The 27,186-nt window shown below is 50.4% G+C and overlaps 1 long non-coding RNA gene across 2 annotated transcripts in view; it reads right to left on the bottom strand.

Annotated features, from left to right (window-relative positions):
- Window positions 1-2,989: 2,989 nt before the first annotated feature.
- The window catches only part of LOC142050444 (uncharacterized), an 89,475-nt gene continuing 65,278 nt past the window's right edge, over window positions 2,990-27,186 (bottom strand). For both annotated transcript variants that reach the window (XR_012658038.1, XR_012658037.1), the window contains exon 2: window positions 2,990-5,860. This is a non-coding gene — a long non-coding RNA (uncharacterized LOC142050444). The remainder of the gene's footprint in view (window positions 5,861-27,186) is intronic.

Below are 27,186 nucleotides of genomic sequence, written 5' to 3' on the forward strand. Positions count from 1 at the left end.
ATTATCTTTCACATGTCAGTGGGCAGGGTGCCTCCCTCACCTTCTCTTATAACTGCAGCGACTACAGATGGTCTCCACAGTTGAGCCTGGATACAACCAAGAGCTAGAGAAGAATTATTTTGGGCAGCACCAAGTGCATCTGTAATCAGCTGGTGGTCTTTCTCATTTACCTTTCCCCACTGAGGCAACAGATCCGATAAACGCCATTGGTTGTTTCCCAGAGCTGGAAGAGAAGATTGTAAAGGGCACTCCCAGTCCCGTCCCTAAGGCACCAGGCACGTCTCTCTCTGGTCATTTTTGAGAGGCGAGGGTCCGTCCGTGCAACCATGCTGACCATCCTGCGTAAGATGTACCCAGGAATGGTGAACGGGTAGGTTTAACTGCAGAGAAGTCAGTCTGCGTTGCTAATTCCACCCGTCTGAGGGAGTATGACGGATTAAAGAGTACTCGCTGTTGCCCTATGCTTTTAATTACATCGGGACCAATGTTACTGAGGTGAGGAGACAATTCAGCAGGAGGTCGGGCGTGTGGATATGGCCAATTCTGAATCGAAAGCCCAAGCTAAAGAAAAGCACGTGTGCTTCAACCCATGGCCGCCCCGTCACACCCGGATTCCACACATTACGCTCAGTAATCATAAAGTCAAATAATAATTCTTACACCACATTTGCCCCAGAGACAGAATGCAAATTTCAGAGGGTTTGCCGTGGGTACAGTCATTGCCTGTTCAACACCCCACCTGTATTTCTTCTCCTGGTGTGGCCTGCAGGGACAAAATTTGGTGAGAAGTGCACGGTTCCAAAGACCGTGTCTCAGGACCAGAAGGAATGTACTAATTTTGGTTAGAAGGAAACTGGTCCTGGTGGAGCCCTTCCCAGACAGGTTATGCCATAACCAGCGGTGATTCCTGTAAATATAAAAAGAAAGGAAGCACGCTCGGCTGAGTGTACAACCGACAGGGTTATTATTGCCTTGTTTCCCAGTGTAAAATCCCGTAGGATATCCTCTCGGCTCAGTAGGAACCTTCGGGGCAATGGTATTAGCAGATACACAAGAGGTTTTCATTTTGGGGCAGCTGTCTCCAAGGCTGGGCAGCTCCCTGTGTCAGCGTCACAATCTCAGCAACGTTTGGAGCTGCGGCAGTTAAAGGTGCAGTTTTAGCATTCAACTGTCGGTAATCCACTGTGAAAAGCCATCGCCCAGTTGGCTTCTTTACTGGCCACACTGGTGAGTTATAAGGTGAATCAGTCCTTTTGATGATGCCTCTCCCCGCCAATTCTGTTACCACCCCGCCAGCCCCTGTATTTGCTGCTGCTGGTAACGCGTATTGCAATCATCAGTGGTACGAGAGGTGGGTAAGGGTACAGGTGTTTCTAGGAAACTCAGTCTCACTAAGTCTGACCCTATTTCATTTCCTGCAAAGCTCCATCCACACTGCCCGCCTGGGGGCTTCCACACCCGTCCATGCAGTATGTTAAATCCCAGAACGTCAGTCAGTGCTGCACCAACTAGTATCTCGCCTTGGTGCGTCTTTGCTCTCCTGGCAGCCAGAGTGAAGCCTTCCCCATAGCGCACTCCTTTTCCACACCATCAATTCCAGTGAATCTAACCCTGCGCTGGCCAGGTCATATGCGATCTTGGGTGTTTGCTGCCAATAGTTTGAGACTATCAGGAAGACCGCACATAAGAGGGGTTAATCGTGCCGGGTCGACAGGAGCTAGCATCAGGGATTTCCCTAACTTGCCTCTTTCGTACATTGCCTGGATGCAGGCTGCTTCCTGTACTGACGCAGCCAGATCGGAGAAGCCAGTACCGTCAATCTCCAGCGGTTCTTCTCTCTCCTGAGGGTCTACACCACCTGCCCAGTATGCAACCCGTGCAGTTAAGGAATAGCTACCACCTTCCGGCTGGAGGTTAAGAATACTCCGGGCCCCCAGTAGATTCCAGCTTCTTCCTCGCTTAACGTAATTTGGCCTCCCCCTTGAAGAGAAACTCGCCACACATACTCGACTTTTGATTCTCCTGGCCGCCTCGAGAACTTCTCCTGTACTTTCAGTAACTCCGCTGGTGACCGTGGCATTGTTCGCACGGTGATGCGGGTTCCGTCATCGACACCGACAGCGGTCTCGGTTTAATCAAAGGTCTTAAAGGAACTGGTTCTGGTTCGGGATCAGGGGTTTCTGCAACCTCATCGTCGCTATCTAGCCCAATATCCCCGTCCCAGGTCTCAGGGTCTGTACAGGGCATTAATCTGCGAGGCTGCTTAACTGGGGAGGAAGGTAGCACTTTACCTATCAGCCCATTCAACCTTTTCTGCTGTTGTTTAAGATAATTATTTTTCCTCAAAAGGTGATTATTTTCACTCACAAGTTCATCAGCTCGGGTCCCTAGTTTTTTGCCTGTCTCCCTCTCCAAGGCCAATGATGATGTTAATACTTCATTTTCTGATTTTAAAGCTGCCTATTCTGCATTTGAAATTTGTTGGGGGGCGGGGGATTCCTTCGCTTCTTGCTGAGCGCAAGACCAACGGGCTCCTAGCACCACACAAATTACGCTCTTACTGTTTGCTCCCAGCCTTTGCGCAGCCTGACACTGCTCAATGCGTTCCGCGACTTTCTCTTCATCCCTCCAACATTTTTGAGCCCACTCCTTCCCAGCCTGGGAAGGGGCACATTTGTGTTTCTGCAGCAATTTACCCACGGTAATCCTGCCGACTGTGCCAATTCTCTGTTGCGTTAATGGTAGGAGTCTGAGGAGTGGCCAGGGAGAGACCCTACCGTTGAGTCACGAGGTTCAGACAGGACCCCCTTGCTTGCTAAACTCCTTCTCAGACAGGAGTCTAGGTGCAGCTAAGTCCAGCCTTAGTCTCAGACTTGGTCAACGGTTTATTTTCTAAGGATTGTAGATGTAACCACTCATCAGAGTATCTGTGCTCAGTGACTCATTTGGCAGCTGCCCAGGCCGGTCGCGTTCAGTGAGAACGATCGCGGCTGGAATAATCTGTAGTACAATTTATTAAAGCAACAGTTACACAGGCTCTTGGGATTACCGGTGACAGAACTGCTGGTTACAAGACACACACAAACACTAGGAAAATGAGTAACGCTGCTAGGCTACAAGTGCGTTAAGCAAATATGAAGCGACTCTAATGCACTGGAGATTTGAAGCGAAGCTATAGAGAGGTTTCTAAGTTTTCCCAGGGAAACACTTGGTATAGCCAAGTGCTCAAATCTTATCCAAAGGCGTCCTAATGTGGGGGAAGAGAGGCTCAGCCCATCGCCTGGTCCCAGAAGTCAGAGTGCTACGTGATGGTATCTTCCCTAACACCCCTTTTCTCTTAACCTATTTTATACTGTTTTTCATCTTTCAGGTGGAGCTTGAGTGACTCCACACCTTTATTATGACTGGTGTAAAATGTCCTTGCTTTGTCCAGTGAGGGGTGGTTGCACCTTAGAGGCAGGTAGCTTTTTGGGTGGAGGTGTGTTTTGGTATTCTAATGATAAAAAGGTCAGCACTTTGTCAAAAGCATGACAGACTGTTGGCTCAGGGTAGCAAATGCGCCGTGTACCAGCTCCATGGTACCTCGAGTTCCCATTTATCACAGGGTCTGGCCAAGTGTGCCGTGTACCAGCTCCATGGTCCCAGAGCCTGGCCAAGTGTGCCGTGTACCGGCTCCATGGTCCCAGAGCCTGGCCACGGTGTCTCCACACCGCTCCACCCTCCGGACAAATCCACTTAAGAGTCAGTACACAAGTTCATCTGGCACTGCCGACATCTAAGGTTACGAGCCTTAGGGAACTTCCACGGAATGGATTTCTCACCTGTCAGCTGCACTCTGCCCTGAACGCTTCTTCCATGCTGTACCTTTTCTAAAAACATGTCTAATTCCTAAGTCACCTCCAGAGATTATTCCACATAATCCACCCCGTGACTGTAGTCACTCAAGCTTCACAAGATTTGAAAGGCATTGGGTGTATCACATGCACTATTGTGATGAGGATTATCAAGGACATATATATCTTGTTGTGACATTTGGTGAGACAAATGTTTCCTCATAATCCAAAGTTTAACATACAAGGCAATTGTTAAAATACAACACGATACGGTAAGCATCAGTAAAACCTCGACAGGGTGAAGCATCTTGTTGAAGATTCCTGTTGCTGTCAGTGACCATCCAAATAAAGTGTCCCACCAGTCATGTTCTTCATCCTTCTTCACTCTTTCTAAGACACGGTGTATCTCCTCTGCATCGGGATGGACAGTAATTAGAGTTCCTTTTCCGTTGTTCAAAATTCTTTGCAGCAACTGGTTTGGATCATCGTGTTGCAAGAGTTTTCTCACCAATGTGAGATTCATTCCAATGGGGGTAGGCAACACGTCTTGATATGACATGGAGAGAGATTGTAGCAATTAGTAGGACGTGACAGGAGCTGAATAATTAAGTCACACCCCAGTATGTTAGTAAAGTTACAAAAAAACCCCCCTAGAATCCTTATGAGTATCTACAATGGTGCTGTCTACAAGTATAGAATCACAAAGGGTTCTGTTACAAGCGCATCCTTCCCCATTATACTCAAGTACAGTTTTAGAGGTTTCATCAGGTTGTGTTTCAAAATGACAAACATCCTGTTCAGCGCCGAGACAAACGTCTTGGGCTTTGATGGTGTTGCTCTCACAAATAAATCCTTGTTGCTACCGCACAACACACGCGGTAACATCAAGGGTTTCCCATTTGTCTTCTCTTCATTGGGCCCATGCTCAATGTTCCCATGGATAGAGTACGGCCCCATTGTGGTTCAACCACAGCACAATGATTGGGTATATGGTATATACCAAAACATTACATATTATCAAAACCAAACCTGTGACATTGCCATCAGTAGGGTTCTAGGTAAAATTAACTGGATACCACCAGCACTGGAATTCTTTCTCAAATTTAGTTGCATTATCCCAATTATCTTTCACATGTCAGTGGGCAGGGTGCCTCCCTCACCTTCTCTTATAACTGCAGCGACTACAGATGGTCTCCACAGTTGAGCCTGGATACAACCAAGAGCTAGAGAAGAATTATTTTGGGCAGCACCAAGTGCATCTGTAATCAGCTGGTGGTCTTTCTCATTTACCTTTCCCCACTGAGGCAACAGATCCGATAAACGCCATTGGTTGTTTCCCAGAGCTGGAAGAGAAGATTGTAAAGGGCACTCCCAGTCCCGTCCCTAAGGCACCAGGCACGTCTCTCTCTGGTCATTTTTGAGAGGCGAGGGTCCGTCCGTGCAACCATGCTGACCATCCTGCGTAAGATGTACCCAGGAATGGTGAACGGGTAGGTTTAACTGCAGAGAAGTCAGTCTGCGTTGCTAATTCCACCCGTCTGAGGGAGTATGACGGATTAAAGAGTACTCGCTGTTGCCCTATGCTTTTAATTACATCGGGACCAATGTTACTGAGGTGAGGAGACAATTCAGCAGGAGGTCGGGCGTGTGGATATGGCCAATTCTGAATCGAAAGCCCAAGCTAAAGAAAAGCACGTGTGCTTCAACCCATGGCCGCCCCGTCACACCCGGATTCCACACATTACGCTCAGTAATCATAAAGTCAAATAATAATTCTTACACCACATTTGCCCCAGAGACAGAATGCAAATTTCAGAGGGTTTGCCGTGGGTACAGTCATTGCCTGTTCAACACCCCACCTGTATTTCTTCTCCTGGTGTGGCCTGCAGGGACAAAATTTGGTGAGAAGTGCACGGTTCCAAAGACCGTGTCTCAGGACCAGAAGGAATGTACTAATTTTGGTTAGAAGGAAACTGGTCCTGGTGGAGCCCTTCCCAGACAGGTTATGCCATAACCAGCGGTGATTCCTGTAAATATAAAAAGAAAGGAAGCACGCTCGGCTGAGTGTACAACCGACAGGGTTATTATTGCCTTGTTTCCCAGTGTAAAATCCCGTAGGATATCCTCTCGGCTCAGTAGGAACCTTCGGGGCAATGGTATTAGCAGATACACAAGAGGTTTTCATTTTGGGGCAGCTGTCTCCAAGGCTGGGCAGCTCCCTGTGTCAGCGTCACAATCTCAGCAACGTTTGGAGCTGCGGCAGTTAAAGGTGCAGTTTTAGCATTCAACTGTCGGTAATCCACTGTGAAAAGCCATCGCCCAGTTGGCTTCTTTACTGGCCACACTGGTGAGTTATAAGGTGAATCAGTCCTTTTGATGATGCCTCTCCCCGCCAATTCTGTTACCACCCCGCCAGCCCCTGTATTTGCTGCTGCTGGTAACGCGTATTGCAATCATCAGTGGTACGAGAGGTGGGTAAGGGTACAGGTGTTTCTAGGAAACTCAGTCTCACTAAGTCTGACCCTATTTCATTTCCTGCAAAGCTCCATCCACACTGCCCGCCTGGGGGCTTCCACACCCGTCCATGCAGTATGTTAAATCCCAGAACGTCAGTCAGTGCTGCACCAACTAGTATCTCGCCTTGGTGCGTCTTTGCTCTCCTGGCAGCCAGAGTGAAGCCTTCCCCATAGCGCACTCCTTTTCCACACCATCAATTCCAGTGAATCTAACCCTGCGCTGGCCAGGTCATATGCGATCTTGGGTGTTTGCTGCCAATAGTTTGAGACTATCAGGAAGACCGCACATAAGAGGGGTTAATCGTGCCGGGTCGACAGGAGCTAGCATCAGGGATTTCCCTAACTTGCCTCTTTCGTACATTGCCTGGATGCAGGCTGCTTCCTGTACTGACGCAGCCAGATCGGAGAAGCCAGTACCGTCAATCTCCAGCGGTTCTTCTCTCTCCTGAGGGTCTACACCACCTGCCCAGTATGCAACCCGTGCAGTTAAGGAATAGCTACCACCTTCCGGCTGGAGGTTAAGAATACTCCGGGCCCCCAGCAGATTCCAGCTTCTTCCTCGCTTAACGTAATTTGGCCTCCCCCTTGAAGAGAAACTCGCCACACATACTCGACTTTTGATTCTCCTGGCCGCCTCGAGAACTTCTCCTGTACTTTCAGTAACTCCGCTGGTGACCGTGGCATTGTTCGCACGGTGATGCGGGTTCCGTCATCGACACCGACAGCGGTCTCGGTTTAATCAAAGGTCTTAAAGGAACTGGTTCTGGTTCGGGATCAGGGGTTTCTGCAACCTCATCGTCGCTATCTAGCCCAATATCCCCGTCCCAGGTCTCAGGGTCTGTACAGGGCATTAATCTGCGAGGCTGCTTAACTGGGGAGGAAGGTAGCACTTTACCTATCAGCCCATTCAACCTTTTCTGCTGTTGTTTAAGATAATTATTTTTCCTCAAAAGGTGATTATTTTCACTCACAAGTTCATCAGCTCGGGTCCCTAGTTTTTTGCCTGTCTCCCTCTCCAAGGCCAATGATGATGTTAATACTTCATTTTCTGATTTTAAAGCTGCCTATTCTGCATTTGAAATTTGTTGGGGGGCGGGGGATTCCTTCGCTTCTTGCTGAGCGCAAGACCAACGGGCTCCTAGCACCACACAAATTACGCTCTTACTGTTTGCTCCCAGCCTTTGCGCAGCCTGACACTGCTCAATGCGTTCCGCGACTTTCTCTTCATCCCTCCAACATTTTTGAGCCCACTCCTTCCCAGCCTGGGAAGGGGCACATTTGTGTTTCTGCAGCAATTTACCCACGGTAATCCTGCCGACTGTGCCAATTCTCTGTTGCGTTAATGGTAGGAGTCTGAGGAGTGGCCAGGGAGAGACCCTACCGTTGAGTCACGAGGTTCAGACAGGACCCCCTTGCTTGCTAAACTCCTTCTCAGACAGGAGTCTAGGTGCAGCTAAGTCCAGCCTTAGTCTCAGACTTGGTCAACGGTTTATTTTCTAAGGATTGTAGATGTAACCACTCATCAGAGTATTTGTGCTCAGTGACTCATTTGGCAGCTGCCCAGGCCGGTCGCGTTCAGTGAGAACGATCGCGGCTGGAATAATCTGTAGTACAATTTATTAAAGCAACAGTTACACAGGCTCTTGGGATTACCGGTGACAGAACTGCTGGTTACAAGACACACACAAACACTAGGAAAATGAGTAACGCTGCTAGGCTACAAGTGCGTTAAGCAAATATGAAGCGACTCTAATGCACTGGAGATTTAAAGTGAAGCTATAGAGAGGTTTCTAAGTTTATCAGGAAGACCGCACATAAGAGGGGTTAATCGTGCCGGGTCAACAGGAGCTAGCATCAGGGATTTCCCTAACTTGCCTCTTTCGTACATTGCCTGGATGCAGGCTGCTTCCTGTACTGACGCAGCCAGATCGGAGAAGCCAGTACCGTCAATCTCCAGCGGTTCTTCTCTCTCCTGAGGGTCTACACCACCTGCCCAGTATGCAACCCGTGCAGTTAAGGAATAGCTACCACCTTCCGGCTGGAGGTTAAGAATACTCCTGGCCCCCAGTAGATTCCAGCTTCTTCCTCGCTTAACGTAATTTGGCCTCCCCCTTGAAGAGAAACTCGCCACACATACTCGACTTTTGATTCTCCTGGCCGCCTCGAGAACTTCTCCTGTACTTTCAGTAACTCCGCTGGTGACCGTGGCATTGTTCGCACGGTGATGCGGGTTCCGTCATCGACACCGACAGCGGTCTCGGTTTAATCAAAGGTCTTAAAGGAACTGGTTCTGGTTCGGGATCAGGGGTTTCTGCAACCTCATCGTCGCTATCTAGCCCAATATCCCCGTCCCAGGTCTCAGGGTCTGTACAGGGCATTAATCTGCGAGGCTGCTTAACTGGGGAGGAAGGTAGCACTTTACCTATCAGCCCATTCAACCTTTTCTGCTGTTGTTTAAGATAATTATTTTTCCTCAAAAGGTGATTATTTTCACTCACAAGTTCATCAGCTCGGGTCCCTAGTTTTTTGCCTGTCTCCCTCTCCAAGGCCAATGATGATGTTAATACTTCATTTTCTGATTTTAAAGCTGCCTATTCTGCATTTGAAATTTGTTGGGGGGCGGGGGATTCCTTCGCTTCTTGCTGAGCGCAAGACCAACGGGCTCCTAGCACCACACAAATTACGCTCTTACTGTTTGCTCCCAGCCTTTGCGCAGCCTGACACTGCTCAATGCGTTCCGCGACTTTCTCTTCATCCCTCCAACATTTTTGAGCCCACTCCTTCCCAGCCTGGGAAGGGGCACATTTGTGTTTCTGCAGCAATTTACCCACGGTAATCCTGCCGACTGTGCCAATTCTCTGTTGCGTTAATGGTAGGAGTCTGAGGAGTGGCCAGGGAGAGACCCTACCGTTGAGTCACGAGGTTCAGACAGGACCCCCTTGCTTGCTAAACTCCTTCTCAGACAGGAGTCTAGGTGCAGCTAAGTCCAGCCTTAGTCTCAGACTTGGTCAACGGTTTATTTTCTAAGGATTGTAGATGTAACCACTCATCAGAGTATTTGTGGTCAGTGACTCATTTGGCAGCTGCCCAGGCCGGTCGCGTTCAGTGAGAACGATCGCGGCTGGAATAATCTGTAGTACAATTTATTAAAGCAACAGTTACACAGGCTCTTGGGATTACCGGTGACAGAACTGCTGGTTACAAGACACACACAAACACTAGGAAAATGAGTAACGCTGCTAGGCTACAAGTGCGTTAAGCAAATATGAAGCGACTCTAATGCACTGGAGATTTGAAGTGAAGCTATAGAGAGGTTTCTAAGTTTTCCCAGGGAAACACTTGGTATAGCCAAGTGCTCAAATCTTATCCAAAGGCGTCCTAATGTGGGGGAAGAGAGGCTCAGCCCATCGCCTGGTCCCAGAAGTCAGAGTGCTACGTGATGGTATCTTTCCTAACATCCTTTTTCTCTTAACCTATTTTATACTGTTTTTCAACTTCAGTAATTCCACACCTTTATTATGACTGGTGTAAAATGTCCTTGCTTTGTCCAGTGAGGGGTGGTTGCACCTTAGAGGCAGGTAGCTTTTTGGGTGGAGGTGTGTTTTGGTATTCTAATGATAGAAAGGACAGCACTTTGTCAAAAGCATGACAGGCTGTTGGCTCAGGGTAGCAAATGCGCCGTGTACCAGCTCCATGGTACCTCGAGTTCCCATTTATTACAGGGTCTGGCCAAGTGTGCCGTGTACTGGCTCCATGGTCCCAGAGCCTGGCCACGGTGTCTCCACACCGCTCCACCCTCCGGACAAATCCACTTAGATTCAGTACACAAGTTCATCTGGCACTGCTGACATCTAAGGTTACGAGCCTTAGGGAACTTCCACGGAATGGATTTCTCACCTGTCAGCTGCACTCTGCCCTGAACGCTTCTTCCATGCTGTACCTTTTCTAAAAACGTAAGTCTAATTCCTAAGTCACCTCCAGAGATTAGGCCACACCTGGGATTTCAATTGCATGTTATGGGAATTACTAAAGCAGGAACAACCTGACTAGTGGAGGACAAGCCTTACAAGAAGCAGTGCAAGTGCAGCATTGACCCAGCCTCAGCTGTCGTTGGTGCCCAGTAACTCAATGCAACACACCACGTCTCCTGCTCTGAGTGGCCACCACAACGGGTGGACGGAGCGCAAAGTCACGGGCTGAATGAACTCAGTGGATATTTTAAAGACTTTTTACAGGGGTGGTCCATAGACTAAGGAAATTATATATCTGTGTATGACATGATATCAAAGGGTGGGAAGGGAGGTGGTGGTTGATGAGGTTTTCTTTGGTTGAGTGGGACCTGAGCGTGATGTAAATGGTACGGAAAAAGGGGTGGATGCTGACCTGGTTTTGGCTGGGATAAAGTTAGTTTTCTTCGCTGTACAAGCCTTTGAACAGATTAAATGAGAAATAGTTCATGCAGTAGCTCTTGGGCCAGTCCGGGCAGGACAAGATGTAAAAAATGTGCTCTACACTGCAGCCGGGGAGAATGGCCTGACCTGGAGCCTCTGGCAGAGAGCACGTGGGGAGACCTGAGGTCGACCCCTAGGGTTTTGGAGTCGGGGATACAGAGGGTCCGAAGCCCGCTATACTCCAACTGAAAAAGAGATATTGGCAGCACATGAAGGGGTTTGAGCTGCTTCAGAAGCGGTTGGTACTGAGGCACAGTTGCTCCTGGCACCCCGACTGCCAGTGCTGGGCTGGATGTTCAAAGGAAACGTCCCCTCTACACACCATGCAACTGATGCTACGTGGAGTAAATGGGTTGCACTGATCACCCAGTGGGCTCGAGTAGGAAACCCCGGTCGCAGAGGAATCTTGGAAGTGATTATGGATTGGCCAGAAGGCAAAGATTTTGGATTATCACCAGAGGAGGAGGTGACACGTGCTGAAGAAGCCCCACTCTATAACAAACTGTCAGAAGATGAAAAGCAGTATGCCCTGTTCACTGATGGGTCCTGTCGCCTTGTGGGAAAGCATTGGAGATGGAAGGCTGCTGTATGGAGTCCTACACAACAAGTAGCAGAAACTGCTGAAGGGGAAGGTGAATCGAGCCAGTTTGCAGAGCTAAAGGCTGTCCAGCTGGCCGTAGACATCGCTGAACGGGAAAAGTAGCCAGTGCTCTATCTCCATACTGACTCACGGATGGTGGCAAGTGCCCTGTGCGGGGGGTTACAGCAGTGGAAGCAGAGCAACTGGCAGCGCAGAGGCACAAGCCCACCGGGGCTGCCGCACTGTGGCAAGATATTGCTGCCCGGGTAGAGAACCTGGTTGTGAAAGTACGTCATGTGGATGCTCACGTCCCCGAGAGTCGGGCCACTGATGAACATCGGAACAACCAGCAGGCAGATCAGGCTGCTAAGACTGAGGTGGCTCGGGTGGGTCTGGACTGGCAGCATAAGAGTGAATTAATTCCAGCTTGGTGGGCCCATGACACCTCAGGCCATCAAGGGAGAGATGCAACATACAAGTGGGCTCGTGATCGAAGGGGGGACTTGACCATGGATGCTACTGCGCAGGTTATCCACGAATGTGAAACACGCGCTGCAATCAAGCCAGCAAAGCGGGTAAAGCCTCTGTGGTATGGGGCACGATGGCTGAAGTATAAGTATGGGGAGGCCTGGCAGATTGACTATAGCACACTCCCACAGACCCGCCAAGGCAAGCGCCATGTGCTTACAGTGGTAGAAACAACGACTGGCTGGCTGGAAACATATCCTGTCCCCCACGCCACTGCCCGGAACACTATCCTGGGTCTCAAAAAACAAGTCCTGTGGCGACACGGCACCCCAGAGAGAATTGAGTCAGACAATGGGACTCACTTCCAAAATAACCTCTTAGACACCTGGGCCAAAGAGCACGGCATTGAGTGGGTGTATCACATCCCCTATCACGCACCAGCCTCTGGGAAAATTGAACGGTACAATGGACTGTTAAAAACTACACTGAGAGCAACGGGGGGTGGGACATTCAAGCACTGGGATACACGTTTAGCAAAAGCCACCTGGTTAGTCAACACGAGGGGACCTGCCAATCGAGCTGGCCCTGCCCAGTCAGAAATCCTACATACTGTGGAAGGGGACAGAGTCCCTGTAGCGCACGCAAAAAGTATGCTGGGCAAAACAGTCTGGGTTCTTCCTGCCTCCGGCAAAGGCAAACCCATCTGTGGGATTGCTTTTGCTCGAGGACTTGGGTGCACTTGGTGGGTGATGCGGGAGGATGGAGAAATCAGATGTGTGCCTCAAGGAGATTTGATTTTGGGCGAAAACAGTCAATGAACTGAACGGCACAATGCAAACTGCTATATAATATTGTGTGTCAGCTCTGTGTTGTATCAATGATATCAGAGTACGAGCCTCCCAACCCATGGAAGATAAACTCTGAAACAAGCCATGCAGCAGTGATGGAACGATGACTGACTCGGCATGCAGCAACCCAACGCCACACTCACCACCTCTCTCACCCTGAAAGACTGATACGGTGCATGGAGCCCAGAGTCATGGACTGGGTGAACTCAATGGACGTTTTAATGGACATTTTACAGGGAAGGTCCATGAACTAAGGGAATGATGTCTGTGTATTATGTTAAAGGACGGGAAGGGGAGGGGTGGTGGTTGGTACGGTTGTATTGCATCGTATGGGACACGGGCATGGTGTAAATGGTATGGAATAAGGGGTGGAGAATGTGCTGGTTTTGGCTGAGAAAGGGGTTAATTCTCCTCACTGTGGGGGTCGGCGACCTTTCCAGCTTCCCGCGCTGTGCCGCGTGGCGGGGGGGGCTGGGAGGGGCGGGGCCATGGTGGGGGCGGCTGACCCCGACTGGCCAGTGGCATGTTCATTCCATACCATGTGACACCATGACCAGTATATTAACGGGGGGCAGTTGCGGCTCGGGAGCGGCGCGGCGTCGGGTGGTGAGCGGCTGCGTCGTGTGTGGTTTGTTTCGGTGGTTCGTTCCCCTTCTCCCCTCCCTTCCCCCTCCCCTGGGGCTTTGTGCCTCTCGTTGTTCTCCTTTACGTTGCATTTCTGTTGTTGTTTCTTTTAATTTTAATTATTAAACTGTTCTTATCCCAACCCACGAGCGTTACCCTTCTGATTCTCTCCCCCATCTACTGGTGGGGAAGTGAGCGAGCGACTGTGTGGGGCTGAGCTGCCGGCTAAACCACGACAGGGTGATGAGGTATACCCCAAGGGGATTTGATTTTGGGTGAAAACAGGCAACGAACTGAATGGCAAGATGCTAACTGCTATATGATAGTGTATGTCACCTCTTCTGTGGTGGCTATACGCCAGATCAATCGTATCACAGTAGAAATCTTCCAATCCACAGAGAATGAACTTTGATGAAACCAAGCAAAGTGCAGCGGTGGTGGAACACAGACTGACTTCAGCATGCAACAATCCAACACCACACACAGCACCTCTCCTGCCCCGAAAGGCTGTTACGATAGATGAAGCCCAAAGTCACGGACTACAAGAACTCAGTGGACAGTTTGCAGACATTTGTGAACATTTCAGGGACATTTTTATGCTGGTGGTCTGTAGACTAAGGGAATTACATCGGTGTATTAGATCAACGGATGGGAGGTGGGGGAGATGGTTCACGAGGTTTTCCTGGGTAGAGTGGGACCTGAGCGTGACGTAAGCGGTACGGAACAAGGGGTGGATACTGTCCTGGTTTTGGCTGGGACAGAGTTAGTTTTCTTCACTGTAGCTGGTACAGTGCTGTGGTTTTGGGTTTAGTGTGAGAATAGTGCTAACTGGATACCACCAGCACTGGAATTCTTTCTCAAATTTAGTTGCATTATCCCAAATTATCTTTCACATTTCAGTGGGCAGGGTGCCTCCCTCACCTTCTCTTATAACTGCAGCGACTATAGATGGTCTCCACAGCTGAGCTCGGATACAACCAAGAGCTAGCGCTGCCGCGTCGGCGGGTGGCAAACAGCTACGGCACTTGTTCTTTGTTTTGGTGGTTTATTCCCCCTTCCCCGCCCAGCCGCCTCCCCCCCCGCACCGTCCCCGCCCTGGCTGTCGCCTATCAATCTCTCGTTATTTTCCTTTTCGTTATATTATTATTGTTGTTGCTATTATTATTGTTTTATTTTAATTATTAAACTGTTCTTATCGCAACCCACGAGCTTTCTCACTTTTACCCTCCTGATTCTCTCCCCCACCCTGCTGGTGGTGGAGTGAGCGAGCAGCTGTGTGGGGCTGAGTTGCTGGCTGGGGCTAAACCACCACAGTCTCTTTTGGTGCCCAACGTGGGGCTCGAAGGGCTTCAGATAACAACAGCTGATGGTCACAGCATTGACTCATCTGTTCTCAGTATTAGTTGAGAATATCGTCCGATCCTCACTGTGCTCTTATTTCTGCAGGATATGTTAAAGACTGCTGTTGGGTTGTGTAGCTTGCTGTGCCCTGCAGTGATTAGTGATGTTCTGCATAGGAGATCTGTTATTCAAACACTGGCGTTCAGCTTTACCAGGTATGTGGGTTTTCTATGCAAGCCCTTACTGTACTTCGGGTACCACCTCATGGAGACAATTAGCAATTATACCTCTTCCTCTGAGAGGTTTCCTACGAAGGAAACACAGGATGGCACCTTTGCTACCTTCTTCTATGATGTCTCCTCCTCCCTTACAACAACTTCTCGGTATGTTGAACATCCTTGGGTACTTCATATACTTCACTGGTATTTCTCAGGAATACCATTTCACTTTTGTCTAAGGTTAGCAAGCAGTTTAAGAACATCACCCAGAGATCTGCCCCAAGGCTCGATAGTGATGAGTGGCAGGGGTATGTGGCATAGTATGGGCAAATGCCTGGGGCAGAGGGCACCTCCAGTGTTTTGGAACTTCACCCCTGAACAAGTGCACAGTCCTGAAAAACTCGTAGAGTATTTGGGGAAAGTACGTGCTAATCCCAGCAACTCCAGAGAAAAACAAATCCCTAAAGCGTGCCGGGGCTTGGCCCGCGCCTACCGAGCCCTGCTCAACACTGTTCAGTGCCCGCAAGGGGAAGAGAAGGCCTCTGCATCTGAAGACAAAACGACAGGCACTGCGGCTATACCAACCCCAGCAACAAGCACTGCAGCCACTCAACCCTCCAGGACAACCACTGCGGCTACTCAAACCCCCACGACAGGCACTGCAGCTGAACCAGAGAACCAGCCCGTGCCGGTATCATAGCATCACAGAATCGTTAAGGTTGGAAAAGGCCCTTAAGATCATCGAGTCCAGCCGCTAACCTACCACTGCCAAGTCCACCACTAACCATGTCCTCAAGCACCACCTCTACCCTTCTTTTAAATACCTCCAGGGATGGAGACTCAACCACTTCCCTGGGCAGCCTGTCCAATGTTTGACAACCCTTTTGGCAAAGAAGTCTTTTCTAATGTCCAACCTAAACTTCCCCTGGCGCAGCTTAAGGCCATTTCCTCTTGTCCTATCAGTTGCCCCTATACACCAGAAGAAACCTTGGAAGCGAAAGCCAACTCGTTTAGAAAGAGATGATGGAAGAGCAGGGTCATCATGAGGGGAGGAAGAGGAAGAGCTCATAAACAAAACGGACACAACCCGATCCCGGTCCTGGAGTGAGCTGCGAGATATTCAAAAAGATTTGGGCCGTCGCCTAGGTGAGCACATTGTCACCTGGCTGCTCTGATGCTGGGATAACGAGGCCAGCAGCCTGGAATTAGAGGGGAAGGAAGCCAAACAACTGGGACCCCTTTCTGGGGAATGGGGTATTGACAAAGCAATTGGAAAAGGGGCACAAGCCCTCAGCCTCTGGAGGCGACTCCTGTCCAGTGTGAAAGAAAGGTACCCTTTCAAGGAAGATGTTATATATCGCTCAGGAAAATGTACTATCATGCAGGAAGGTAGCCAGTACCTGAGGGAACTAGCTGTGCCCGAGGAGATTTATGGTGACCTGGACGATCAACAGTCACCCAAAGATCCAGATCAAGCCCAGTGCACACAACCCACACGGCGGAAGTTTGTACGGAGCGCAGCATTGTCCCACGTAAACTCATTGGCGGTACTGGCCTGGAAAGACGGACAAGGCACCAACGGTGGGGATGTGATTGACAGACTCCGCAATTACAAAGCATGTGCCTCTTCCTCCCTCATCTCCGCTGTGAAGAAGCTGTCCCAGGAGGTCCAGCAACTCAAAGGAGATACGTCCTACTCCCCACCTCGACAGAGTAGTGTCTCAGGTGTTAGGAGTAAGCGTCCTTTGGCTCAAAGGACGGGCTACACACCACGGGCCACCCTATGGTTCTACCTGCGTGACCATGGAGAGGACACGATGAGGTGGGATGGCAAGCCTACCTCGACCCTACACGCACGAGTGCGTGAACTGCAAGGAAGAACAGTCACTCAGGGAGGCTCTTCCAGGAAAGCTGCTGCTCCAATTTCCAGTGAGCAAGTCCCCAGACAGAGGAGTAAAAGCGCTGATTTTATTTCTAAGTGTAATAGAGGAACTCCTGATTCACATTTACAGGAAGTGAGTTCTGACTGCCATGATCAGGACTAGAGGGGCCCTGCCTCCAGCCAGGTGGAGGAAAGGGACAACTGGGCTTACTGGACTGGGTGGATCCAATGGTCTGGCAGCACAGCCCCACAGAAGTATAAAGCTTAGTGGCCACCAGCGCACAGTGCACCTTAATGCCATCAAACTACATAGGGGCAGAACCCATCAGCGTTGCTGGAGCCACAGGGGGATCCCAAGAGCTAACTGTATTGGAGGCCGAAGCGAGCCTAACTGGGAATGAGTGGCAAAAGCACCCCATCACGACTGGCCCAGAGGCTCCGTGCATCCTTGGCGTAGACTATCTCAGGAGAGGGTATTTCAAGGACCCAAAAGGGTACAGGTGGGCTTTTGGTGTAGCTGCCTTGGAGACGGAGGAAATCAAACAGCTGTCTACCTTGCCTGGCCTCTCGAAGGACCCTTCTGTTGTGGGGTTGCTGAAGGTCAAACAACAACAGGTGCCAATCGCCACCACAACAGTGCACCGGCGGCAATATCGCACCAACAGAGACTCTCTGATCCCCATCCATGAACTCATTCACCAACTGAGGAGCCAAGGAGTCATCACTAAGACCCACTCACCCTGTAACAGTCCCATATGGCCAGTGCGGAAGTCTAATGGAGAGTGGAGGCTAACAGTAGACTATCGTGGCCTGAATGAAGTCACTCCACCGTTGAGTGCTGCTGTGCCAGACATGCTAGAACTTCAGTATGAACTGGAGTCAAAGGCAGCCAAGTGGTATGCCACAACTGATATTGCTAATGCATTCTTCTCAATCCCTCTGGCAGCAGAGTGCAGGCCACAGTTTGCTTTCACATGGAGGGGTGTCCAGTACACCTGGAATCGACTGCCCCAGGGGTGGAAACACAGCCCTACCATTTGCCATGGACTGATTCAGACTGTACTGCAACAGGGAGAAGCTCCAGAACACCTTCAATACATTGATGACATCATCGTGTGGGGCAACACAGCGGAAGTAGTTTTTGAGAAAGGGAAGACAATAGTCCAAATCCTTCTGAAAGCTGGTTTTGCCATAAAACAAAGTAAGGTGAAGGGACCCGAACAAGAGATCCAGTTCTTAGGAATCAAATGGCAAGATGGACATTGTCAGATCCCAATGGATGTGATCCAACAAAATAGCAGACATGTCTCCACCAACTAGCAAAAAGGAAACACAAGCTTTCTTGGGCGTTGTGGGTCTTTGGAGAATGCATATTCCAAATTACAGTTTGATCGTAAGCCCTCTCTATCAAGTGACCCGGAAAAAGAATGATTTCAAATGGGGCCCTGAGCAACGACAAGCCTTTGAACAGATTAAACGAGAAATAGTTCATGCAGTAGCTCTTGGGCCAGTCCGGGCAGGACAAGATGTAAAAAATGTGCTCTACACTGCAGCCGGGGAGAATGGCCCGACCTGGAGCCTCTGGCAGAGACCACGTGGGGAGACCTGAGGTCGACCCCTAGGGTTTTGGAGTCGGGGATACAGAGGGTCCGAAGCCCGCTATACTCCAACTGAAAAAGAGATATTGGCAGCACATGAAGGGGTTTGAGCTGCTTCAGAAGCGGTTGGTACTGAGGCACAGTTGCTCCTGGCACCCCGACTGCCAGTGCTGGGCTGGATGTTCAAAGGAAACGTCCCCTCTACACACCATGCAACTGATGCTACGTGGAGTAAATGGGTTGCACTGATCACCCAGTGGGCTCGAGTAGGAAACCCCGGTCGCAGAGGAATCTTGGAAGTGATTATGGATTGGCCAGAAGGCAAAGATTTTGGATTATCACCAGAGGAGGAGGTGACACGTGCTGAAGAAGCCCCACTCTATAACAAACTGTCAGAAGATGAAAAGCAGTATGCCCTGTTCACTGATGGGTCCTGTCGCCTTGTGGGAAAGCATTGGAGATGGAAGGCTGCTCTGTGGACTCCTACACAACAAGTAGCAGAAACTGCTGAAGGGGAAGGTGAATCGAGCCAGTTTGCAGAGCTAAAGGCTGTCCAGCTGGCCGTAGACATCGCTGAACGGGAAAAGTGGCCAGTGCTCTATCTCCATACTGACTCACGGATGGTGGCAAGTGCCCTGTGCGGGGGGTTACAGCAGTGGAAGCAGAGCAACTGGCAGCGCAGAGGCACAAACCCACTGGGGCTGCCGCACTGTGGCAAGATATTGCTGCCCGGGTAGAGAACCTGGTTGTGAAAGTACGTCATGTGGATGCTCACGTCCCCAAGAGTCGGGCCACTGATGAACATCGGAACAACCAGCAGGCAGATCAGGCTGCTAAGACTGAGGTGGCTCGGGTGGGTCTGGACTGGCAGCATAAGAGTGAATTAATTCCAGCTTGGTGGGCCCATGACACCTCAGGCCATCAAGGGAGAGATGCAACATACAAGTGGGCTCGTGATCGAAGGGGGGACTTGACCATGGATGCTATTGCGCAGGTTATCCACGAATGTGAAACACGCGCTGCAATCAAGCCAGCAAAGTGGGTAAAGCCTCTGTGGTATGGGGCACGATGGCTGAAATATAAGTATGGGGAGGCCTGGCAGATTGACTATAGCACACTCCCACAGACCCGCCAAGGCAAGCGCCATGTGCTTACACTGGTAGAAACAACGACTGGCTGGCTGGAAACATATCCTGTCCCCCACGCCACTGCCCGGAACACTATCCTGGGTCTCAAAAAACAAGTCCTGTGGCAACACGGCACCCCAGAGAGAATTGAGTCAGACAATGGGACTCACTTCCGAAATAACCTCTTAGACACCTGGGCCAAAGAGCACGGCATTGAGTAGGTGTATCACATCCCCTATCACGCACCAGCCTCTGGGAAAATTGAACGGTACAATGGACTGTTAAAAACTACACTGAGAGCAACGGGGGGTGGGACATTCAAGCACTGGGATACACGTTTAGCAAAAGCCACCTGGTTAGTCAACACGAGGGGACCTGCCAATCGAGCTGGCCCTGCCCAGTCAGAAATCCTACATACTGTGGAAGGGGACAGAGTCCCTGTAGTGCACGCAAAAAGTATGCTGGGCAAAACAGTCTGGGTTCTTCCTGCCTCCGGCAAAGGCAAACCCATTTGTGGGATTGCTTTTGCTCGAGGACTTGGGTGCACTTGGTGGGCGATGCGGGAGGATGGAGAAATCAGATGTGTGCCTCAAGGAGATTTGATTTTGGGCGAAAACAGTCAATGAACTGAACGGCACAATGCAAACTGCTATATAATATTGTGTGTCAGCTCTGTGTTGTATCAATGATATCAGAGTACGAGCCTCCCAACCCATGGAAGATAAACTCTGAAACAAGCCGTGCAGCAGTGATGGAACGATGACTGACTCGGCATGCAGCAACCCAACGCCACACTCACCACCTCTCTCACCCTGAAAGACTGATACGGCGCATGGAGCCCAGAGCCATGGACTGGGTGAACTCAATAGACGTTTTAATGGACATTTTACAGGGAAGGTCCATGAACTAAGGGAATGATGTCTGTGTATTATGTTAAAGGACGGGAAGGGGAGGGGTGGTGGTTGGTACGGTTGTATTGCATCGTATGGGACACGGGCATGGTGTAAATGGTATGGAATAAGGGGTGGAGAATGTGCTGGTTTTGGCTGAGAAAGGGGTTAATTCTCCTCACTGTGGGGGTCGGCGACCTTTCCAGCTTCCCGCGCTGTGCTGCGTGGCGGGGGGGCTGGGAGGGGCGGGGCCATGGTGGGGGAGGCTGACCCCGACTGGCCAGTGGCATGTTCATTCCATACCATGTGACACCATGACCAGTATATTAACGGGGGGCAGTTGCGGCTCGGGAGCGGCGCGGCGTCGGGTGGTGAGCGGCTGCGTCGTGTGTGGTTTGTTTCGGTGGTTCGTTCCCCTTCTCCCCTCCCTTCCCCCTCCCCTGGGGCTTTGCGCCTCTCGTTGTTCTCCTTTACGTTGCATTTCTGTTGTTGTTTCTTGTAATTTTAATTATTAAACTGTTCTTATCCCAACCCACGAGCGTTACCCTTCTGATTCTCTCCCCCATCTACTGGTGGGGAAGTGAGCGAGCGACTGTGTGGGGCTGAGCTGCCGGCTAAACCACGACAGGGTGATGAGGTATACCCCAAGGGGATTTGATTTTGGGTGAAAACAGGCAACGAACTGAATGGCAAGACGCTAACTGCTATATGATAGTGTATGTCACCTCTTCTGTGGTGGCTATACGCCAGATCAATCGTATCACAGTAGAAATCTTCCAATCCACAGAGAATGAACTTTGATGAAACCAAGCAAAGTGCAGCGGTGGTGGAACACAGACTGACTTCAGCATGCAACAATCCAACACCACACACAGCACCTCTCCTGCCCCGAAAGGCTGTTACGATAGATGAAGCCCAAAGTCACGGACTACAAGAACTCAGTGGACAGTTTGCAGACATTTGTGAACATTTCAGGGACATTTTTATGCTGGTGGTCTGTAGACTAAGGGAATTACATCGGTGTATTAGATCAACGGATGGGAGGTGGGGGAGATGGTTCACGAGGTTTTCCTGGGTAGAGTGGGACCTGAGCGTGACGTAAGTGGTACGGAACAAGGGGTGGATACTGTCCTGGTTTTGGCTGGGACAGAGTTAGTTTTCTTCACTGTAGCTGGTACAGTGCTGTGGTTTTGGGTTTAGTGTGAGAATAGTGCTAACTGGATACCACCAGCACTGGAATTCTTTCTCAAATTTAGTTGCATTATCCCAAATTATCTTTCACATTTCAGTGGGCAGGGTGCCTCCCTCACCTTCTCTTATAACTGCAGCGACTATAGATGGTCTCCACAGCTGAGCTCGGATACAACCAAGAGCTAGCGCTGCCGCGTCGGCGGGTGGCAAACAGCTACGGCACTTGTTCTTTGTTTTGGTGGTTTATTCCCCCTTCCCCGCCCAGCCGCCTCCCCCCCCGCACCGTCCCCGCCCTGGCTGTCGCCTATCAATCTCTCGTTATTTTCCTTTTCGTTATATTATTATTGTTGTTGCTATTATTATTGTTTTATTTTAATTATTAAACTGTTCTTATCGCAACCCACGAGCTTTCTCACTTTTACCCTCCTGATTCTCTCCCCCACCCTGCTGGTGGTGGAGTGAGCGAGCAGCTGTGTGGGGCTGAGTTGCTGGCTGGGGCTAAACCACCACAGTCTCTTTTGGTGCCCAACGTGGGGCTCGAAGGGCTTCAGATAACAACAGCTGATGGTCACAGCATTGACTCATCTGTTCTCAGTATTAGTTGAGAATATCGTCCGATCCTCACTGTGCTCTTATTTCTGCAGGATATGTTAAAGACTGCTGTTGGGTTGTGTAGCTTGCTGTGCCCTGCAGTGATTAGTGATGTTCTGCATAGGAGATCTGTTATTCAAACACTGGCGTTCAGCTTTACCAGGTATGTGGGTTTTCTATGCAAGCCCTTACTGTACTTCGGGTACCACCTCATGGAGACAATTAGCAATTATACCTCTTCCTCTGAGAGGTTTCCTACGAAGGAAACACAGGATGGCACCTTTGCTACCTTCTTCTATGATGTCTCCTCCTCCCTTACAACAACTTCTCGGTATGTTGAACATCCTTGGGTACTTCATATACTTCACTGGTATTTCTCAGGAATACCATTTCACTTTTGTCTAAGGTTAGCAAGCAGTTTAAGAACATCACCCAGAGATCTGCCCCAAGGCTCGATAGTGATGAGTGGCAGGGGTATGTGGCATAGTATGGGCAAATGCCTGGGGTAGAGGGCACCTCCAGTGTTTTGGAACTTCACCCCTGAACAAGTGCACAGTCCTGAAAAACTCGTAGAGTATTTGGGGAAAGTACGTGCTAATCCCAGCAACTCCAGAGAAAAACAAATCCCTAAAGCGTGCCGGGGCTTGGCCCGCGCCTACCGAGCCCTGCTCAACACTGTTCAGTGCCCGCAAGGGGAAGAGAAGGCCTCTGCATCTGAAGACAAAACGACAGGCACTGCGGCTATACCAACCCCAGCAACAAGCACTGCAGCCACTCAACCCTCCAGGACAACCACTGCGGCTACTCAAACCCCCACGACAGGCACTGCAGCTGAACCAGAGAACCAGCCCGTGCCGGTATCATAGCATCACAGAATCGTTAAGGTTGGAAAAGGCCCTTAAGATCATCGAGTCCAGCCGCTAACCTACCACTGCCAAGTCCACCACTAACCATGTCCTCAAGCACCACCTCTACCCTTCTTTTAAATACCTCCAGGGATGGAGACTCAACCACTTCCCTGGGCAGCCTGTCCAATGTTTGACAACCCTTTTGGCAAAGAAGTCTTTTCTAATGTCCAACCTAAACTTCCCCTGGCGCAGCTTAAGGCCATTTCCTCTTGTCCTATCAGTTGCCCCTATACACCAGAAGAAACCTTGGAAGCGAAAGCCAACTCGTTTAGAAAGAGATGATGGAAGAGCAGGGTCATCATGAGGGGAGGAAGAGGAAGAGCTCATAAACAAAACGGACACAACCCGATCCCGGTCCTGGAGTGAGCTGCGAGATATTCAAAAAGATTTGGGCCGTCGCCTAGGTGAGCACATTGTCACCTGGCTGCTCTGATGCTGGGATAACGAGGCCAGCAGCCTGGAATTAGAGGGGAAGGAAGCCAAACAACTGGGACCCCTTTCTGGGGAATGGGGTATTGACAAAGCAATTGGAAAAGGGGCACAAGCCCTCAGCCTCTGGAGGCGATTCCTGTCCAGTGTGAAAGAAAGGTACCCTTTCAAGGAAGATGTTATATATCGCTCAGGAAAATGTACTATCATGCAGGAAGGTAGCCAGTACCTGAGGGAACTAGCTGTGCCCGAGGAGATTTATGGTGACCTGGACGATCAACAGTCACCCAAAGATCCAGATCAAGCCCAGTGCACACAACCCACACGGCGGAAGTTTGTACGGAGCGCAGCATTGTCCCACGTAAACTCATTGGCGGTACTGGCCTGGAAAGACGGACAAGGCACCAACGGTGGGGATGTGATTGACAGACTCCGCAATTACAAAGCATGTGCCTCTTCCTCCCTCATCTCCGCTGTGAAGAAGCTGTCCCAGGAGGTCCAGCAACTCAAAGGAGATACGTCCTACTCCCCACCTCGACAGAGTAGTGTCTCAGGTGTTAGGAGTAAGCGTCCTTTGGCTCAAAGGACGGGCTACACACCACGGGCCACCCTATGGTTCTACCTGCGTGACCATGGAGAGGACATGATGAGGTGGGATGGCAAGCCTACCTCGACCCTACACGCACGAGTGCGTGAACTGCAAGGAAGAACAGTCACTCAGGGAGGCTCTTCCAGGAAAGCTGCTGCTCCAATTTCCAGTGAGCAAGTCCCCAGACAGAGGAGTAAAAGCGCTGATTTTATTTCTAAGTGTAATAGAGGAACTCCTGATTCACATTTACAGGAAGTGAGTTCTGACTGCCATGATCAGGACTAGAGGGGCCCTGCCTCCAGCCAGGTGGAGGAAAGGGACAACTGGGCTTACTGGACTGGGTGGATCCAATGGTCTGGCAGCACAGCCCCACAGAAGTATAAAGCTTAGTGGCCACCGGCGCACAGTGCACCTTAATGCCATCAAACTACATAGGGGCAGAACCCATCAGCGTTGCTGGAGCCACAGGGGGATCCCAAGAGCTAACTGTATTGGAGGCCGAAGCGAGCCTAACTGGGAATGAGTGGCAAAAGCACCCCATCACGACTGGCCCAGAGGCTCCGTGCATCCTTGGCGTAGACTATCTCAGGAGAGGGTATTTCAAGGACCCAAAAGGGTACAGGTGGGCTTTTGGGGTAGCTGCCTTGGAGACGGAGGAAATCAAACAGCTGTCTACCTTGCCTGGCCTCTCGAAGGACCCTTCTGTTGTGGGGTTGCTGAAGGTCAAACAACAACAGGTGCCAATCGCCACCACAACAGTGCACCGGCGGCAATATCGCACCAACAGAGACTCTCTGATCCCCATCCATGAACTCATTCACCAACTGAGGAGCCAAGGAGTCATCACTAAGACCCACTCACCCTTTAACAGTCCCATATGGCCAGTGCAGAAGTCTAATGGAGAGTGGAGGCTAACAGTAGACTATCGTGGCCTGAATGAAGTCACTCCACCGTTGAGTGCTGCTGTGCCAGACATGCTAGAACTTCAGTATGAACTGGAGTCAAAGGCAGCCAAGTGGTATGCCACAACTGATATTGCTAATGCATTCTTCTCAATCCCTCTGGCAGCAGAGTGCAGGCCACAGTTTGCTTTCACATGGAGGGGTGTCCAGTACACCTGGAATCGACTGCCCCAGGGGTGGAAACACAGCCCTACCATTTGCCATGGACTGATTCAGACTGTACTGCAACAGGGAGAAGCTCCAGAACACCTTCAATACATTGATGACATCATCGTGTGGGGCAACACAGCGGAAGTAGTTTTTGAGAAAGGGAAGACAATAGTCCAAATCCTTCTGAAAGCTGGTTTTGCCATAAAACAAAGTAAGGTGAAGGGACCCGAACAAGAGATCCAGTTCTTAGGAATCAAATGGCAAGATGGACATTGTCAGATCCCAATGGATGTGATCCAACAAAATAGCAGACATGTCTCCACCAACTAGCAAAAAGGAAACACAAGCTTTCTTGGGCGTTGTGGGTCTTTGGAGAATGCATATTCCAAATTACAGTTTGATCGTAAGCCCTCTCTATCAAGTGACCCGGAAAAAGAATGATTTCAAATGGGGCCCTGAGCAACGACAAGCCTTTGAACAGATTAAACGAGAAATAGTTCATGCAGTAGCTCTTGGGCCAGTCCGGGCAGGACAAGATGTAAAAAATGTGCTCTACACTGCAGCCGGGGAGAATGGCCCGACCTGGAGCCTCTGGCAGAGACCACGTGGGGAGACCTGAGGTCGACCCCTAGGGTTTTGGAGTCGGGGATACAGAGGGTCCGAAGCCCGCTATACTCCAACTGAAAAAGAGATATTGGCAGCACATGAAGGGGTTTGAGCTGCTTCAGAAGCGGTTGGTACTGAGGCACAGTTGCTCCTGGCACCCCGACTGCCAGTGCTGGGCTGGATGTTCAAAGGAAACGTCCCCTCTACACACCATGCAACTGATGCTACGTGGAGTAAATGGGTTGCACTGATCACCCAGTGGGCTCGAGTAGGAAACCCCGGTCGCAGAGGAATCTTGGAAGTGATTATGGATTGGCCAGAAGGCAAAGATTTTGGATTATCACCAGAGGAGGAGGTGACACGTGCTGAAGAAGCCCCACTCTATAACAAACTGTCAGAAGATGAAAAGCAGTATGCCCTGTTCACTGATGGGTCCTGTCGCCTTGTGGGAAAGCATTGGAGATGGAAGGCTGCTCTGTGGACTCCTACACAACAAGTAGCAGAAACTGCTGAAGGGGAAGGTGAATCGAGCCAGTTTGCAGAGCTAAAGGCTGTCCAGCTGGCCGTAGACATCGCTGAACGGGAAAAGTGGCCAGTGCTCTATCTCTATACTGACTCACGGATGGTGGCAAGTGCCCTGTGCGGGGGGTTACAGCAGTGGAAGCAGAGCAACTGGCAGCGCAGAGGCACAAACCCACCGGGGCTGCCGCACTGTGGCAAGATATTGCTGCCCGGGTAGAGAACCTGGTTGTGAAAGTACGTCATGTGGATGCTCACGTCCCTGAGAGTCGGGCCACTGATGAACATCGGAACAACCAGCAGGCAGATCAGGCTGCTAAGACTGAGGTGGCTCGGGTGGGTCTGGACTGGCAGCATAAGAGTGAATTAATTCCAGCTTGGTGGGCCCATGACACCTCAGGCCATCAAGGGAGAGATGCAACATACAAGTGGGCTCGTGATCGAAGGGGGGACTTGACCATGGATGCTACTGCGCAGGTTATCCACGAATGTGAAACACGCGCTGCAATCAAGCCAGCAAAGCGGGTAAAGCCTCTGTGGTATGGGGCACGATGGCTGAAATATAAGTATGGGGAGGCCTGGCAGATTGACTATAGCACACTCCCACAGACCCGCCAAGGCAAGCGCCATGTGCTTACACTGGTAGAAACAAGGACTGGCTGGCTGGAAACATATCCTGTCCCCCACGCCACTGCCCGGAACACTATCCTGGGTCTCAAAAAACAAGTCCTGTGGCGACACGGCACCCCAGAGAGAATTGAGTCAGACAATGGGACTCACTTCCGAAATAAGCTCTTAGACACCTGGGCCAAAGAGCACAGCATTGAGTGGGTGTATCACATCCCCTATCACGCACCAGCCTCTG

The sequence above is a fragment of the Phalacrocorax aristotelis genome, chromosome Z, assembly GCF_949628215.1.
Source record: "Phalacrocorax aristotelis chromosome Z, bGulAri2.1, whole genome shotgun sequence".
In the NCBI taxonomy this organism is placed as follows: Eukaryota; Metazoa; Chordata; class Aves; order Suliformes; family Phalacrocoracidae; genus Phalacrocorax; species Phalacrocorax aristotelis.